Source organism: Bos taurus, unplaced genomic scaffold (assembly GCF_002263795.3).
Source record: "Bos taurus isolate L1 Dominette 01449 registration number 42190680 breed Hereford unplaced genomic scaffold, ARS-UCD2.0 Leftover_ScbfJmS_855, whole genome shotgun sequence".
Taxonomy (NCBI): Eukaryota; Metazoa; Chordata; class Mammalia; order Artiodactyla; family Bovidae; genus Bos; species Bos taurus.
In genome coordinates this window covers 120,455-132,945 of record NW_020192147.1, presented here as the reverse complement: position 1 = coordinate 132,945, position 12,491 = coordinate 120,455, and positions in this window count along the sequence as shown.

Sequence of the window (12,491 nt, the reverse complement as noted above, 5' to 3'; positions counted from 1 at the left end):
TTCCAAATGGGAGAAGCTGATGGTATTTCTGAAATTATACCTCAATCGAACTGTTAAACATTCACACTGCCTCACTCCATCAGGAACATCACAAAGGCTTCCTCTGGGGCTCAGTGACATTGCTGTGGCTCACTCCAGCCCTTCTAGCTGCCTGCCCTTTTGCCTCTTGATCATCACCCTTAATTTGTAAAATGCACACAGTGAATGCAGGGTGATTTGGGGTGTGCAGGGGAGGGGTAGGCACTGGAGACATGTCTCTGATGCCAGTTAATGTGGTATAGTGTGAATTTCCAGCACCCTGGTGCTACCATAATCATTGTTATGAGCTTACTGGACCAATAAGATGAGGACTGGAAAATAAGCTGCAAGCTGATTTGCCTTCTCTTTGAGTCTTTAATTCAGAGTTGGCCAAATCATTGCTCACTTGGTCTAGCCCCTCTTCCATGTAGGGCTGGATTTTTTTTAAGACAGTTTTTTAAACAGCAGTTGTAGGTTCGCAGAGGAAGGTATAGAGGGCTCCATACACTCCCTGGCTACACACATGCGTGTCCTCCCCATTATCAACACCCCCACCAGAGTGGGACATCTGCTACAATTGATGAACCTATATTGACACATCATAATCACCCAAAGTCCATAGATTACATTAGCATTCACTCTTGGTGTGATATATTCTATGCGATTGTACAACTGTATAACAACATCTCTTCCTCATTATTGGGGCTGGATTTTGAGTTTAAAACTACAGGAAAATGCTGGGCTTTCCTGGAAAGAGAGCACTGTGTCCATAGAGAGTTGTAATGTGTCTGATACACAAGGCTATCTTAATCCTATTCCCCTTTGGAGGTGTGCCAAGTAGATACAGCTGAACCTGTTACGAATTTGGAAAGACCTGGGGAAAATTCTGATGGTTAAATCTCATTATATTGTTCCTCTGTTGTTAAAAACAGTAACTGTTGCTAATAGCAAAGAATATGTGCTGGAACTCATTTCATAGCTAATAACAACATTTGATAAGATAAGTAGTTTTAAGCCTTCTGTGGGACCCCATGGCACATCCTTTATTTAACCCAGCAGATGTTTGAAAGTGTTCGTTGCTTAGTCATGTCCGACTCTTTTGTGACCCCATGGACTGTAGCCTGGCAGGCTCCTCTGTCTATGGGATTCTCCAGGCAAGAATACTGGAGTGGCTTGCCATTTCCTTCCCCAGGGCATCTTCCCAACTCAGGGATAGAACCTGGGTCTCCTGCACTGCAGGTGAACTCTTTACCATCTATTTAGATGATGCTTAATGCTTGCCTTCCCTCAAATCAAGAGTGCTTTGAAGTGTTTAGTAATAGCTGGAAGAATTTTTTTTTTAAACTCAGTTGTTTCTGTTTCAAAGCACTCTTGATTTTAATCTCACCAAGATGGCGATCTTGAGCATGTGCTGAAATAATGGTTTGGTAGGGGCTCCTAATAACCAAGGGCCTCCTGCAGTGTCTATGAGACCAAATTAATTGTCAAAACTGAGTGGCCAAATGTATGTGTAACTGAGTCACTGTGTTGTACACCTGAAACTAACACGACATTGTACATCAAGTATGCTTCAATTAAAAAAAAACACCACCAGATAAGAGTATGGAATTTAGAGATACAAACTACTACATATGAAATAAAGAAGCAACAAGAATATATTGTACAGTACAGAGAAATATAACCATTATTTCACAATAAATTTAAATGGAGTATCATCTATAAAAATATTGAATCACTATGGTATACACCTGAAACTAATATAATATTGTAAATCAATTATACTTCACTAAAAAATAAAAGGGGCATCCCTGATAGCTCAGATGGTAAAGAATCCATCTGCCAGAAGATACAGGTTCGATCTCTGGGTCATGAAGATCCCCTGGAAAGGGAATGGCAACCCGCTCAGTATTCTTGCCTGGAGAATCCCATGGAAAGAGCCTGGCAGGCTACAGTCCATGGGGTCGTAAAAAGAATCAGATACAATTTGGCAACTAAAGAACAACAATGACAAGTAAAATAGAATAAAATTGCAATGTTCCCCCCCCAAAAAAAACTGAGTAGTCTAAGAAATACCCTACTTATAAGCCACCAAGTTGGCCGCCAGTTTCCCAGAGGTGGGCAGAACAGAGACAAACACAGCCAGCAGTGGGAGCTTCCTGTTTCTCAAGTTCCACGAGGTGATAAGGAAGTGGGCCCAAAGGCCCACTGTAACATAGAGGCTCTGTGTCAAAGCTGAGGAACTAAGTTTAGGAAATCCCCAATCGCTTAACTAGGCTGCAAGCGAATCTGCCCAAACTTTGCCCTGGAGGGGGACATTATCTTTATTAGTTGGTCAGGAAATAAATCTGCCCTTAGCCTCAGAGGGCGAGATCATCTCTATACTCCAAGGGCAGTTTGCTCTACAGACATCCTTGGAAAGATAATCTGGGACAAAAGCTGTCAATGCCTTTGCTTAAAAGTGGGGCAGAAATGCAAGAGACCTGTAGAGACTTGCCCCCAACGCCACTGTCTCTATTCAGCTGTCTGCTCAGATGTCACTTGGTACAAGTCACTTGGTACCGCTGCTGCTATTTTACATTTCTATATAGTGACTGAGCGACTGATGTGATCTGATCTGAAAGTGCCTTTATGGTCAGGCGATTCAAGGTAGCTGTTCTCTTGCTCTCTATATACCCCCTTCCCCACCAGTCCCTGCTTCACTCACATGACTACCCAATCCTCTTCATTACAGAGCTTATTAGCCCCTGGTTACTGATGAGCCCACTTGACATCAGTTGCCCCCTATGAACAGTAGCCTCTGACTACCCTGAGTTAGTGAAGACTGCTGCCACATCCCGGTTGCTACCTGCCACAAACAGTAGGGTGTTACTTCAGGGCACTTTGCTTAAGATCCCCTGTCCAATAAACCACCAATGTCTCTGTCACTGTCTCTGAGCAACTTCAAGGTTTGCAGGCCTGTGCAGTGCAGACCAATAGCACACATGGCATCCTAATATATTGCATTACTATTTGTTATATGTTTTTTCCACTAGAATGCAAACCCCATGAGAGCAGGGCATCATCTGTTTTGTCCCTGTTGTACCAACAGGGTTTTAAAATGTTGCACATGTAACATAATAGGTGCTCAATAAATACTTAATTAGTGAATGAGCACATGAATATGCTGCCACAGTCCTTTGTCCTAGGCAGTTTACACTGAATAACAGTACCATGTGTGCTGTGTGCTGTGCTGAGTCGCTTCAGTCATGTCCGATTCTTTGGGATCCCATGGACTAGAGCCCTCCAGGCTCCTCTGTCCATGGAGTTCTCCAGGCAAGAATACTGCAGTGGGTAGCCATTCACTTCTCCAGGAGAAGCTTCCCTAGGATCATACCTGGGTCTCCCTTATTGTAAGCAGACTCTTTACTGTCTAAGCCATCAGAGTGGCCCTAATCAGTTAAAAGAAAAAAAAAAAGTGTATTCCAATATAGGAGGACCCAGTTCCATCCATGGGTTGTGAAAAATTTTCAGTTCATTTGCTGTGTCTTATCCAATCGGCCTTCCTATCTGTCACCAACACCCGTGCTTGCTCAAACTCATGTCCATTCAGTTGGTGATGCCATCTAATTGCTTTTTGCAATGTGGTTGCTTTCCCCACCTACTTTCAATCTTTCCTGGCACCAAAATATCTCTTGGAAAACTCCATTCAGTGTTATGGGAATTTGACCGAAGATTCCCTTACAAGATGGAGGAGGAAAAGGACGTGCCCTCATCTTCTCCTGGGAGAAGTCCAAAATTACAACTCGGTGCTGAACAACCATCAACAGGAGAATGTTGGATCCCACCAAAAAAAGATATCCCACGTCCAAGGGCAAAGGAAAAGACCAAACAAAATAGTAGGAGGGGTGAAATTTTGTTTAGGATCAAATCCCATACCCGCCAGTGACACTTGGAGGGCTTAAAGAAAACCTTGCACACAGCAGAGCTCAGAAACCCCACAGAGACTGAGCCAGAACTGTGTTTGAGTGTCTCCTGTGGAGGGACGGTGGGTCAGCAGTGGCCTGCCTCAGGGGCAGGGGCTCTGGGTTCAGGAGCCCTGGTCACCCAGCCTGTGGCATAAGCCCTCTTGAAGGAGGTCACCATTAACCCCAACCATAGAGCCACCGAACAGATGACCCACAAACTGCAGAACAATCATACCAAAGAAATTCTCACACTGTTAAGAAGGTTCTAGGACCCACAACAGATTTACCAACCTGGGGATCTGGCAAGGGAACTGAGAACCCCCAAGGAATTTGACTGTGGAGGCCAGTGGGATTTGATTACAGAACTTACACAGGACTGGGGAAACAGACTCTTGGAGGGCACAAACAAAACCTTGTGTGCACCAGGACCCAGGAGAAAGGAGCAGGGACCCCACAAGGGACTGACCCAGACTTGCCCATGGGTGTCCAGGAGTCCCTGGCAAAGGAATGGGTCGGCAGTGAACTGCTGCAGGGTTGGGGGCACTGAGTGCAGCAGTGCCTGCCTGGAACCTTTGGAAGGAGGTGGCCATTATCTTCATTACCTCCATCTTAGTTTGGGCTCAGGTCAAACAACAGGGAGGGAAGACAGCCCCACCTATCAACAGAAAATTGGATTAAGCATTTACTGAGCATGGTCCCGCCCATCAGAAATGGGCACATGTAACATAATAGGTGCTCAATAAATACTTAATTAGTGAATGAGCACATGAATATGCTGCCACAGTCCTTTGTCCTAGGCAGTTTACATTGACTGACTGACTCCCCACAGTCAGTCTCTCCCAGCAGGAAGCTTCCATAAGCCTCTTATCCTTATCTGTCAGAGGGCAGACAGAATGAAAACCAGTGTCAAAGAAAACTTCTCAAACCGATCACATGGACTACAGCCTTGTCTAACTCAATGAAACTATGAGCCATGCCCTGTTCAGTTCAGTTCAGTCCCTGAGTTGTGTCCGACTCTTTGCGACCCCATGGACTGGAGCACGCCAGGGTCCCTGTTCATCACCAACTCCTGGAACTTGCTCAAACTCATGTACATCAAGGTGGTGATGCCATCCAACCATCTCATTCTCTGTTGTCCCCTTCTGCTCAAGCCTTCCATTTTTCCCAGCATCAGGGTCTTTTCTGATGATTCAGTTCTCCTATTTTGGCAGTCACTTTTTTTAAAAATAGTGATTAGAGTCACCCTGATGGCTTATACAGTAAAGAGTCTGCTTACAAAGTGGGAAACCCAGATTCGATCCTGGGGAAGCTTCTCCCGGAGAAGGGAATGGCTACCCCCTGCAGTATTCTTGCGTGGAGATTTCTATGGACAGAGGAGCCTGGAGGACTATAGTCCATGGGGTCACAAATAGTCTGGGCATGACTGAGGAGGTTCAGCATTCTATTTAATTCGACATTATAGTGAACCTTTTCTGTGTCAAATCCAGCACCCATATATCATTATCTTAAGCTGTCAACAAAATCCTTATTGAGAAGAAATCAGACTCAGAGTGTCGAAGAGGAGAAAACATGGAGTCAGGGGCCTGGGAACAAGGGACTGGAAGCTGGCTTCCCGGGAGCTGGGGCGGAGAAAGGCGTGAATCTCGGGAGTGGAGACTCAGCATTCATTTGCATAACCAGCATGCCCTGTACGCAATATAGCTTGAATTTACTCTTTTAATTCATCATAGATTTCTTTCTTTCTTTTTTTTTTTTTGATGTTTTAATCTCCTTTAATAATTTATTACCTGAAATATTTCTGTAAATAGAAACTTTCCCTACTTTTAAACGTAATATTTCGATGAATGCACCTTCATGCACTTAAGTAAAAAGATCTGCCGCAAACTCTTGACCCAGACTTACCCTTGACGCACCTCACCCTAAGTGTGTTAGAAGTGCTCTTTCTCAAGGTGGGTCTTTTGTGTTGCATTTAGTATACAGCTAGGCTTATAGAAAAGGATATGAACTGGGTCTTTCACAATTTTTCGAGGCTTTGTGAGCTACACAAAGCCAATTTGGTTGTATACAAAAACAGACCTTGTGAAATGAAACTTTTGGGACAGGTGTTTTTTTGTTTTTTTTTTTTCCCTGGGGTTGCTATACTTAAATAGGTTTTTGTGTGTTTGTTTACTCTGTTAGACTGCCATTTTTTCAGTTGACTTTCTCAGTCGTGTCCAATTACTTAGTAAATCCGCGAACTGCGGTCTTTAGGGTTTCTTATCACCCATTCTCAGAGCTTATTCATACTCATATGCCCTTCGAATCCATGGTGCTATTTAACCATCTCATTATCTGTTATCTTCTTTCCTCCAACCTTTAGTCCTTCCTAGCATCAGGAGAAGGAAATGGCAACCCACTCCAGTGTTCTTGCCTGGAGAATCCCAGGGACGGGGGAGCCTGGTGGGCTGCCATCTAGGGGGTCGCACAGAGTCGGACACGACTGAAGCGACTTAGCAGCAGCAGCAGCAGGAGGATCTTTTCCAGTAAGTCAGTTCTTTACATCAGGTGGCCAAAGTATTGGAATTTCAGTGTCAGTATCAGTTCTTCCAATGACTATTCAGGACTGATTTCCTTTAGGATGGACTGGTGGGTCTCCTTGCAGTCCAAGGGACTCTCAAGTGCCTTCTCCAAGACCACAGTCCAACAGCCTCAGTTCTTTGGCTTTCAGCTTTCTTCACAGTACAACTCTCACATCCATACATGAGTACTGGAAAAACCATAGCTTTGAGTGGACGGATCTTTTTCGGCCAAGTAATATCTCTGCCTTTTAATATGCTGTCTTGGTTGGTCATAGCTTTTCTTCCAAAGAGCAAGCGTCTTTTAATTTCATGGCTGCAGTCACCATCTGCAGTGATTTTGGAGCCCAAGAAAGTAAAGTCTGTCACTGTTTCTATTGTTTCCCTATCTATTTTCCATGACGTGATGGGATCAGATGGCATGATCTTAGTTTTTTGAATGTTGAGTTTTAAGCCAGCATTTTCACTCTCTTCTTTCACTTTCATTAAGAGACTCTTTAGTTCCTCTTTACTTTCTGTCATTAGAGTGGTGTCACCTGAATATCATATCTAAGGTGGTTGATATTTCTCCCAGCAATCTTGATTCAAGCTTGTGCTTTATCCAGCCTGGCATTTCGCACGGTGTATTCTGCATATAAGTACAATAAGCAGGGTGACAATATACAGCCTTGTCGTATTCCTTTTCCAATTTTGAACCCTTCCATGTCCAGTTATAACTGTTGCTTCTTGATCTGCATACAGGCTTCTCATGATGGTCTGCTATTCCCATCTCTTTAAGAATTTCCCACAGTTTGTTGTGATCTACATAGTCAAAGGCTTTAGCACAATCAATGAAGCAGAAGTAGATGTTTTTGTGCAATTCCCTTGCTTTCTCTATGATCCAACGGATGTTGGCAATTTTGTCTCTGGTTTCTCTGCCTTTGGAATTCCAGCGTGTACATCTGAAAGTTCTCAGCTCACATACTGCTGAAGCCTAGCCTGGTTATGCATATATATGTATATATTTAAATTCTCTTTTTTCTGACTCTGTTCCATTATAGTTTCTGACAAGATACTGAATATAGTTTCCTGTGCTATATGGCATATCTTTGTTTGTTTGTTTGTTTGTTTTTTGTCATTCTTAATACCAACTTCTCTTTTTTCATCCAGTTCTAGAGGCCATAGCTGATTTTTAGCAATGCTATCTTAGGGTTTTCATTTTGCCTTTTCAGCTCTCCAATACATGGGTTAACCATTCTTTATATAAAATTTTGCCTATGAAAATAATTTTATTTCTGCCTTTTGACATGACATGATTGATACATCAACTACAGTTAATTATTCATTGTATTTGCTTTATAGCTTCTTGAAATCTTAATGAAATCTTTCATTCTAATATTTTTATTTTACTAGAGGAGCCTGGTGGGCTACAGTTCATAGGGTCACAAAGAGTTGGACATGACTGAAGCAACTTAGCATGCAAAAAATATAAGGTAGCTAGGAATAAACCTGACAAAAGATGTATATGCCATAGAAGGAAATATTAAAGAGCACCTAAATAAAAGGGGTTGGTCATAACTTTCCTTCCAAGGAGTAAGCGTCTTTCAATTTCATGGCTGCAATCACCATCTGCAGTGATTTTGGAGCCCCCCAAAATAAAGTCTGACACTGTTTCCACTGTTTCCCCATCTATTTCCCATGAAGTGATGAGACCAGATGCTGTGATCTTAATTTTCTGAATGTTGAGCTTTAAGCCAACTTTTTCATTCTCCTCTTTCACTTTCATCAAGAGGCTTTTTAGTTCCTCTTCACTTTCTGCCATAAGGGTGGTGTCATATGCATATCTGAGGTTATTGATATTTCTCCCAGCAATCTTGATTTCAGCTTGTGCTTCTTCCAGCCCAGCATTTCTCATGTTGTGCACTGCATATACGTTAAATAAGCAGGGTGACAATATACATCCTTGACGTACTCCTTTTCTTATTTGGAACCAGTCTGTTGTTACATGTCCAGTTCTAACTGTTGCTTCCTGACCTGCATATAGGTGGTGATTGCAGCCATGAAATTAAAAGACGCTTACTCCTTGGAAGGAAAGTTATGACCAACCTAGATAGTATATTCAAAAGCAGAGGCATTACTTTGCCAACAAAGTTCCGTCTAGTCAAGACTATGGTTTTTCCAGTAGTCATGTATGGATGTGAGAGTTGGACTGTGAAGAAAGCTGAGCACTGAAGAATTGATGCTTTTGAACTGTGGTGTTGGAGAAGACTCTTGAGAGTCCCTTGGACCACAAGGGGATCCAACCAGTCTATTCTAAAGGAGATCAGTCCTGGGTGTTCTTTGGAAGAAATGATGCTAAAGCTGAAACTCCAGTACTTTGGCCACCTCATGCGAAGAGTTGACTCATTGTAAAAGACTCTGATGCTGGGAGGGATTGGGGGCAGGAGGAGAAGGGGATGACAGAGGATGAGATGGCTGGGTGGCATCACTGACTTGATGGTGGTGAGTTTGAGTGAACTCCAAGAGTTGGTGATGGACTGGGAAGCCTGGCATGCTGCAATTCATGGGGTTGCAAAGACTCATACATGACTAAGCGACTGAACTGAACTGAAATAAAAGAAAGATATACTATACTAATACATTCATGGATGGGAAGCAAATATCCTTAAATATGCCAATCTTCTCCAAATTAGATCTTAGAAGGAGGCCTGGAATCTGCATTTTATCATCTTACTAGAGTTTGAAACTGTGGTTTTGGACCAACTTTAGAAAACACTGATGAAGAAGGATAGTTTTTCAAGTCATAAATATTTTCTCCAGGACATTTTTTTTCTAATTTTATTTTATTTTTAAACTTTACATAATTGTATTAGTTTTGCCAAATATCAAAATGAATCCGCCACAGGTATACATGTGCTCCCCTTCCCGAACCCTCCTCCCTCCTCCCTCCCCATACCATCCCTCTGGGCCGTCCCAGTGCACCAGCCCCAAGCATCCAGCATCGTGCATCGAACCTGGACTGGCAACTCGTTTCCTACATGATATTTTACATGTTTCATTGCCATTCTCCCAAATCTTCCCACCCTCTCCCTCTCCCACAGAGTCCATAAGACTGTTCCATACATCAGTGTCTCTTTTGCTGTCTCGTACACCGGGTTATTGTTACCATCTTTCTAAATTCCATATATATGCGTTAGTATACTGTATTTATGTTTTTCCTTCTGGCTTACTTCACTCTGTATAATAGGCTCCAGTTTCATCCACCTCATTAGAACTGATTCAAATGTATTCTTTTTAATGGCTGAGTAATACTCCATTGTGTATATGTACCACAGCTTTCTTATCCATTCATCTGCTGATGGACATCTAGGTTGCTTCCATGTCTTGGCTATTATAAACAGTGCTGCGATGAACATTGGCGTACACGTGTCTCTTTCCCTTCTGGTTTCCTCAGTATGTATGCCCAGCAGTGGGATTGCTGGATCATAAGGCAGTTCTATTTCCAGTTTTTTAAGGAATCTCTAGTACAGCCACTATGGAGAACAGTGTGGAGATTCCAGGACATTTTATATCAAGACCTTCCCTAGCGCCTAATCTCACAAGTATTTTGTATTTGTCTTTACCATTGTCTTTATACACATTTCCTTGAAAGTCTGTAATTCTGGCTTCTGCTGCTGCTAAGTCTCTTCAGTCGTGTCTGACTCTGTGAGGCCCCATAGATGGCAGCCCACCAGGCGCCCCCATCCCTGGGATTCTCTAGGCAAGAATACTGGAGTGGGTTGCCATTTCTTTCTCCAATGCATGAAAGTGAAAAGTCAAAGTGAAGTCGCTCAGTTGTGTCCAACTCGTAGCAACCCCATGGACTGCAGCCTACCAGGCTCCTCCATCCATGGGATTTTCCAGGCAAGAGTACTGGAGTGGGGTACCATTGCTTTCTCCAATTCTGGCTGAGACTTATGGAAATAAATCAGAAAAAAATTCGTGAAGCCTGTATATACAACATGGGTATTTGAATTTTTGAAATGCATGTACTCTCTCCCAATATTCCAGACAGGACAAGCATTTCTATGTGAAGTATCCTGTTCCTTCTGGTGCTGGCACCCCAGCATGTGCCAATCTAATCGTACCCTCCACAGCCAGCCATCAGTATGCCTGAGCAAGCTGGCCATAATAATCATTTCTAAAATCTTACAGTGTCTGCCAGAAACATGGAACTGGCCAAATTCCTATAAAGACTAAAATCAGGGTGAGCACCCAAGGACAGCATTGGGTAATCGAATCAAACAATCACCTCTTTGTTCTACAGAAAGGCAAATACTCTTTTGCACTACCTGCAACCCCAATAGTGTGCAAGAAACATGAAATTCGACTCTTTCATTGAAATAATACCCTTGGCTATTTTAAAGGTTGGTAGGAGCTTTCCTTTCTCTGAAAATACTCTGAGGTAGACAAACAAACTAGAATGATTACTTTATCACCTGTTGATCCTTCAAGACATGGCTCAGATGTCACTTTAAACCTTCCTTAAACTTCCCCTCCACCAGTAGAAAATAATGCTCAAGATGTTACTTTGCAATAATACCTCTATCTTCTGAGTTATGTTAGTTTTTCATTTCAATTTTATTTATTGGAATACAGTTGATTTACAATGTTGTGTTAGTTTGTGCTGTACATTGCATCAGTTTACATATACATATATCCACTTTTTTTAAGATTCTATTCCATATAGATTATTCCAGATGAATTATTTTACTGTTTGTTATCACTCTCCATTGTTGGCCTGAGAGCCCTTATTCTAAACTGTGATATGCCTGGTGTCTAATTAAGGGCTCAGAATGTAGTAGGTGGGCTTCCCAGGTGACTGAGTGGTAAAGAATCCACCTGCAAATGCAGGAGACACAGGAGATGCAAGTTCCATCCCTGAGCTGGGAAGATCCCCTGGAGAAGGAAATGGCAACCCACTCCAGTATTCTTGCCCAGAAAATCCCATGGACAGAAGAACCTGGCAGGCTACAGTGCATGGGGTTGCAAAGAGTCGAACAAGACTTAGCGACTGAGCATTTACGCAATGTAGTAGAATGTAGTAGGCACTCAGTAAATGTTTAACTGATGAATGAAAATTTTCTGTTGCCACCAAGTTTACCCTGGGATGATCTTGGTCCTGTGGCTGTCTGAGGTCTTCTCAGTACAGGAAACTCTCTGAGAGGTCGCAAGAAAGGATATCACCTGGGCAATTGGAGGTTTGGCCCTCATCTGTATAGATTCAGAAAACCGAGTGGTCAGTGCATTTTCACCATTCAGAGGCTCTTTTTCTCAAAAAGTATGTATTGAGGGCTTTCTCTGAGCCTGGCATTCTGCTGGGTGCTGAGAATATAGGAGTTTCATGAGCACAGCCCCTGTCTTCACTTCATTTACCGCTTGGCTGGGGGGAATCCATTCAACAAGCCCTAAAAGGAAACAACTCAAGGGAGTTCCCTGGTGGTCTAGTGGTTAGTTATGATTCTAGGCTTTCACTGCTGGGGCCCAGGTTCAATTCCTGGCAGGGGAACGGAGAGCCCGCAAGCCAAAACACAAAACAAGACAAAAACCAAGCTGCTTGTACTGGAAAGTAGGACTGGCTTGGTATGGGAAGTACAGCACCCAAAATATTTTGAGCACTCAGGGGCTTCCAAACACACTCCCAGAAGGCACTGTCTCCAGAATATGGCTCTCAGGCCTGATTGACAAAGTCAAAATGTCCCTTTATTAATAATGAGCAATGGGAGCATCTCACTGAATGCAAATGTACGCTGTGGACAGAGAATGTTGCCTGCCATTTCAGTAAACAAAGGATGTTGAGACCATAAAGCTACCAGGCACTGCTGTCACCCCGAGGGTGGGCCCTGAGTGGATTCAGGATGGAGAAAAATAGGATAGTTCCCCTAGATAAAGTGTATATCAAAGGAATGATTTCAATGGGCCCAGACTCTTGCATCTTCCCATACTAAAATCATTA